Source organism: Mercenaria mercenaria, chromosome 3 (genome assembly GCF_021730395.1).
Source record: "Mercenaria mercenaria strain notata chromosome 3, MADL_Memer_1, whole genome shotgun sequence".
NCBI classification, from domain to species: Eukaryota; Metazoa; Mollusca; class Bivalvia; order Venerida; family Veneridae; genus Mercenaria; species Mercenaria mercenaria.
Window position 1 is genome coordinate 93,093,124 of NC_069363.1, and position 6,902 is coordinate 93,100,025.

The window sequence follows — 6,902 nt, forward strand, 5'->3', positions numbered from 1 at the left end:
TGTGAATGGCTGCTTGTTCAGAAAAATTTTCAATGAACACCCCTTTGAAAATAATGGACTGCCCAAACAAATGATTGATCAGCCCCTTTTAAAAATTTAAAAAACGTGTAAATTTTTTTCCATTACGTGTGACTGGCAATAAAGGGGTTAGATGCTTTTTTTCTTTAAAGTTTAGAATATAGTACAGGTTTGGGGTCTGCAGTCAGGGACTGTTTCCCCTCAATTTTAAACATTCTTTTCACCACGGCCCCCATTAAATTTTGCTGTAAAAATTTAAAAGCTTCTCTCGAAATATCTTGATGTTAAAATATGCTTGATTAAGACATTATAACTAGTTTAATTAATTTTGTACTGCCGCGAAGGCACTGGCGGTTTTACTCCTTTTTTTGTATATGTATTCTTTTTTGTTTTGGAGATTAAAATTTTAGTGGCTCTTTTAAAAATTGGTGTTTAAAGTAAACAGTAACTATTTGCAGAAATTTTTCCCAATTTCACGCATTTAAATAGAATATCAATATGATATGCAAATCGGTTGTTATTCTGCAAGAATTGAATTTTGGAGTCCTGCAGGTACTGGCATTGAACACATGGAACTTGTAGGCGAAAACTATTATAACATTCAATGAATGCTTGTTAACATGTGTACGCTGGAGATACTGTCTTGTGCAAATTACACACATGTCATATTGAATAGTATCAATATTTTAAGGCGCTTGCTCTCGTGCAAATGCCAAACTTTCAGTCCATTTTAATTTTGGTGAAATTTGTGTATAAAAGGAGGTGGGTCTTTACGGTTTGTCACTGAACCTCATTTCTTTACTCAGTATAACAGCTGCATACCGAATCCCCAGTTTTCTGCATTTTCCCAACATATCAAAAATAACTCTTGCTTTGATGTGAGTCAATATTTTTTTAAGGGTTTGTGCCCTGGTGCTTAAACATTTTTTTTTTAAAATATCGAGAAAGCAGTGCATTTTCGTGCACCCTTGACAAATATCGACTTTCAGTTTTAATTTGACAAGTGTGAGAAGAAATGCTTGTAATAACTAGGTAATCCATTTTTTTATGCATTTACCTCTTGTATTTTCTGTTCCCCTTTTTTTTAAACTATTTAGATTTCATTACCCTCATATTCAGTTCTGTAATCACAGCCCAGACATATCTTTTTTTTCATTTCATTTTAGGCTCCGAGAGCTGAATGCGAAGACAGATGCCCCAGAGTTTTTTTTTTAACCATAAATAAAAATCATTCATATAATATGTAGTCTCCAAAAGGTCCCCCAGGGAAACACAATAATGTAGAGAAAGGGGCGCAAGGGTGAAAAGGGGCGTGATTTGATTTTTTGAAACGGTCTCAAGTTCAGAGTAACGACGTTGACCAAAATTTTAATTTGATTTTTTACCCTGTGAGGAGAATTTTTTTTTTAACATCATGCACCTTTTTGAAAAAGAACTTTTATAAAAGGGCTTAACAGTGTATTTTTTTTCAAAAACCTTTTTTTTGCCGATTTTGGGCATGCAAAAACAGGGAAAAAGCGTGTAAAAAACAAGGAGATTCTCGTGAGCACGGGGCTTTTTGGTGAACGTTTTGAATATGCTTTTTTTGGGTCCAACGTAAGCAAATTATGGATCCCGAATCAATTTTGGCCGAAGTCGAAAGTCCGGTTTTATGAAATTTTTTCACTCATATTTAATTAAAATATCTTTTTTCAACCAACACTTTAACTTGTAATAACGCTACCCTCTTATACGCACGAATTGCGCCTTATTATTGAATTCCCGGTATTAAAAAAAGTAAGTTTATACCCCTTTTTAATCCCTAAAAAATGAGGCAAAAACAATTTAAAAAATCAATTTCGTTTCCAAAATTAATTTGGTCGAGAAATTTGACATGTAATTTAAATCACACAAAATTTTTTAAAAAAAAAGTTTGTGCCTACTTTACACATCTATCAGTCACTGAACGTAGAATGAAAAGAATAAACAGACAAAGCAAAATTTTTTAAAGGGATTTTTCCACATTAAAAGGGACATTTGTGAACAAAGGTATTTAAAAATTATTTTTCAATTTATTTTAGATCTCCCCAAACCTGTTGGTTTATAAATCCAATCTAAGTATTTTTCGAGTTGGAAAAATTCAATTTTTTGTTTTAAAACTTTAATCGCGATGGGGTGGGGTGCAAAGAAAAATTTTTCTATTATAGGCCTAGAATTTTCATTCAAGACATGAAGAATAAGGTTGATCCCTTTTTTTAAAAAAAACGTAATATTTACTTTTAAAAAAGCAAAGGGGGCAACTAAAATTTTAAACCCCAAGCAGAATTGTGTTCTGTCGGCACCTCCCCTGCAAATTGGTAAAAAAACAGGATCCCGTGGGGGGTTATGCCTTTTTCTCTAATTCCGAGCCTCTAAAGCTAAATTTCCCCCGATATATCAAAAAAAGGGAAGTCATGCTTTTTTTACATATATTTAATATTAAAAAAATTACCACAAAAGAATTTCCGTTCGAATTTTAAAAAACGCATGTTTCGAAATCCCTGGAAATGCAAAAATAAAACATGTGTCCATAAAACCCTGAAACGGCCGATTCGATGGGCTAATGCAGCTGGTAGTTTTTTTTTTTCGATATTCCAGCCTTAAAGTGTGTTTTTTTGCAAGAATAGCGAAACGCACGTTTGTTTCGGAAAAACATCTGAGAATCCCCTTGGGCTATGTTGGTGCCCTCGCCCTACGGGGTCTGCACCAAACCCAAACCCTTGGGATTTGCAGAGTTGTTACACAAAAAAACGTGCGTTAACCCCACATTTGTATTGGCAACCTTTTTGTATTGATTTTTTTGCTTGACATTGAAATTTTCGATGGTCCCAAATTTTTTGATTAAGAGAAAAATATTTGCAAATCTTTTCCATTTAAATAAGATTTATGCCCCCTTCAACATTTTATAGCACCCACTTTCATAAAATTGATATTGAAATAAAAATTTTTCTATTTTGTAAAAAGATTCCTTTCTATTTGAATGAAAACAAAGTGGGGTTATTTTCATATTTTTTGTTATTTTTTGATATTTAATTTCTTTCTATGCAATTGAAAATAAAATGTTCGCAGGGCACACAATTTCACAAAAATTTTATTACTTTTATTTTAAGTTCGGGTAAACATACAATATATTATTATTTGCCCAAAAAGAACAAAGAATCTTAATAAGAAAAAGTTTACAAAATTTAATTAGTTTTCGCATAAATACTCTAAGAGGAAGAAAGGAATTTTCCGATAAGTTTATTTTAGGGGTTTAAAAATCCATGACCCCCAAACGTTCAACGCAAAGTTTCGCTCGTGGTACTTCTGATTTAAAGTTTAGTACTTTTTCAAAATAGACTTTTTTTTGTTTTATACCCCTAAACAATGTTCAAACAAAAACCCAGGGTAGTATGCGTTTATTCAGAAGACGCGGGTTTTAAAAGTGCTAATATCCCGACAAAATTTTAAACGTCTGCTGGGAAATTTAAACATAAATTGAAAAAAATGCTCACAAAACGTGAGCACGGGTTTATTTATTACCCATTTTATAATTTAATTTTTTACACAGTCTGTTTACAAAGTCTCCATTTTATTTTTTTGGGCCCCATTTGGTTTTTTTAAACATCTATCGTGCCAGCTTTCAATGCCTTTTGAATGAGACATTTTTAAAAATTTTGGCATTTGTAGGTTTTTAAACCCACGTTCCCCCGATATCAACGCAAACTTCATGGTGAGTCAATCTAATGACGATCTTAACATTTTAGCCAATCCATGAGAAAACCAACCAAGTGCTTTCCGACCAGCAGGACCCCAAACCCTGCCCATCCCGCATTCTGGGCAGGTTCATGCTTTCCAACAGTTTCCCATTTGCAATAGGCTTGAAAAACGAACATCATGGATCCCGACCAAAAGACTGCGCGGATGCGCATGCTGGTCCAAAAACCCTATTTTGGTTTTCTCATGGCCGGCTCATTATTTTTACGTTTAAGGACAGATATTGAACAGTCACTGTGTACATAATGACAAACAACTAAAAAAAAAAAAAATGGTAAGAACAAAGAATCAGTCTTAATTTCCAAAAGCACTTTAAACCCCGAAAATCTTTTTTTTTAATAGAACCATGTAAAAAAATGCACTTTGTATCGAAATAACTGCATTTTTATTAAGACCGGCACCGTCTTCTGCGTTTTCTTAAAAACCATTTTATCTTTTTTACCCCACACGAACCGGGCCCAAAGAACTTCCGGGGGGAAATTTGAACTTTTACATGTTCCAAACCAGAAACGGTTTTTGGGACAAAGTTTTTCGTGGGGAATTAATTTTTAGAACGGTTTCTTTTGTCCCTACATGTGTTCGACAGAATACCAAAAAGATAAAAAACACTGACATGGAAAAACCCGTACTGGCATGAGCTACCTGCTGAACATAAATTTTTAAAATTAACGAAGTCTAAGATGAACACCAAAATATCCGGGAATAGAAACTTTTTTTAAAATTGACTACAAACATTTTTCTTAGAAATTTAACATTTGATTGTTCACTTTTTTCCCAAAGGTTTTAGCGTTTTTACAAAAAGTTTTTTAATTTTTTGGTGAATACAAATTTCGGGTAAAATCACTTTACCCATACGTATATCCTGTCTGTGTCCCTGATAAGGGGGCAATTTCCTGAATATTCATTTTTTCAATAATTTCATTTAATCATATCTTCTTTTTTTCATTACTGGGGAAATTTTATACATAATATCCCTAACAGAAACAGAAAAGAAATTTAAAATTTTTGAAAATTTACAAAAAATATAAAAACGCGTTTTTTTTACGGGGGGAGGGGTAGCGCCACGGAAAATAGACGAAATCTAAAAAAGGGGGTCCCCCCTTTTTTTTTACGGAATCGAAGCGATTAAATTTTGCACGCTTGCTCAAATTTATTTAAAAAACTATTTACAGTTTTTTTGAAATAAGGGGTCTTCACGCCCAAAAATTTTGGGGAAAGCTCGACTCAGTTTTGCGTGTTTGCGTTAAAATCGTTTGCCCCCCGATGGACGTCGAAAAAAAAACATACATATTATATATCATTGGGGAGAGAATTTTAAAATAAACTTAAAAAAAAAAGAATTTTTGCCCTTTTTAGTTGTATATAAAAACAAACGAAAAAAAAATAAAGTACGTCATTTTGCGCTCTGCTAAAAAAAATGACTTTTGTGGCTGTTTGAAGATTTACACACAAAAAAAGGAAAAAACAGGAAAATGAAAAAATCCAGTCAATCGGAAATATCGTCAATTTGATTCGGCAAAAAAATTTATAACGTCCGTTGACTTTCGAGGTGGCGCATATTACCCTTTAAAGCTTTTGAAAGGCTTCTTAATTTCTGTAACTGCAAATGCGAGATCCATCAAAAGTGTGTTCGGGGGCAAAGAATATTTAATATGAGAGGACATTAATTTTTCTAGAAAAAATGCTCACCTTTGTTCGGCATTACTCTTTCGCAATGTACGATACATAGTTTTGTAACTAGCGTTGCTAAGTAAATACTTTTGTCATTCTAAAATTATTTGTTTTGAAAAAACACACCGATACACTTTCATGTGGTAGAAACAATTTCATTTGTACCTATTTTATTCTTTATCTTTCAAAAAAGCGCATCATGTTACAAATACAGGGGGTTGGAGGACAAAACCATACCTCCCTAATCATTAGAACCCCTTTATAAAAGACATTGACACCTTTGGGGGGCTCTTGTCTATGTTATGCCTTCAGCGAAACACCAACAAAAATTAAAAAAATTTCAGAAAACAATTTTTGGTGCAAACCCCCTAAAACTTTCATGTTTGATAATTGTCATGGGTTTTTTTAAAACAACAAAAAACGGGGTTCTAGAATAATTATGAACTTTTAAATTACATTCGAATACAAATGCATTCTGATCACTCCGCTTTAGGGTTTGTTAGGGTTTATGATTAGTTGTTTGAAATTGGGACTACCATGGGGTTTAAACTTAGTTTTTTCATAGAGTTGAAAGGGAAAAGATGTCCCCGTTTTTTTTTTATGAAACCATCAAATTTGTCATACATGTAGTCTTCTAGTAGGGGCATCCAATGTAACCAATATTTTGTAGAGAAAAAGGCCCTAAAAAGGGGGTATTGATTTTTTTTTTTTTGTAAGGCTTAATTCAGAAAGGAGTAACTTGACGTTTTGATAGAAAAAATTTTTGTTTATTTTTGTACCCTGGAGGAAAAAATTTGTTTTAAATCATGCCTTCATTTTACAAGAATTTTTATGATTTTTGCTTTACAGTGAGTAAGTTACGAATCTTTAAAAAAAAAAGGCCCACTTAGTTATTTGATTTCCTTTATTATTCCTGAGAAAGGTTTTGTGCGATTTACTAATTTCGTTCAGAACCCTCGGGGAGGAAAGTAATACTAAATTTATTGAGTGAACAATACGGTGCAATATCCTGTCCTTGTCCAAAAAATAGAATTTATTTTACACATTTCAAGACATTTTCTTTCATAAAGTTCATTGAGAAAGAAATTATTTCAATTTGAAAAAAAAAAAAAAAAAACAAAAGTTGAGTTTTTTTATTTGTATTATTTTCGAAATTGACTACTTTCAGTTGAAAAAAAACAAACCCCGATCTTTCATAACTTTGCACAAAAATGAATATACATTTTAGCAACAACAAAGATTTGACGACATTAAAGCACGCCTAGGGTTATTTTACGCCTGAAGGTTTTTATTTTTTATAACTCAAAATCTTAAAAACACGGATTACCCTGATCTTTGATAAATTTTTGGACACTCATTAGGCCGAAAAGCACCGTTTCAAAATATCAGTACTCGCATGCAGTCCAGGAATTTGTTCACAAAAAACATTTTTGTTTTGT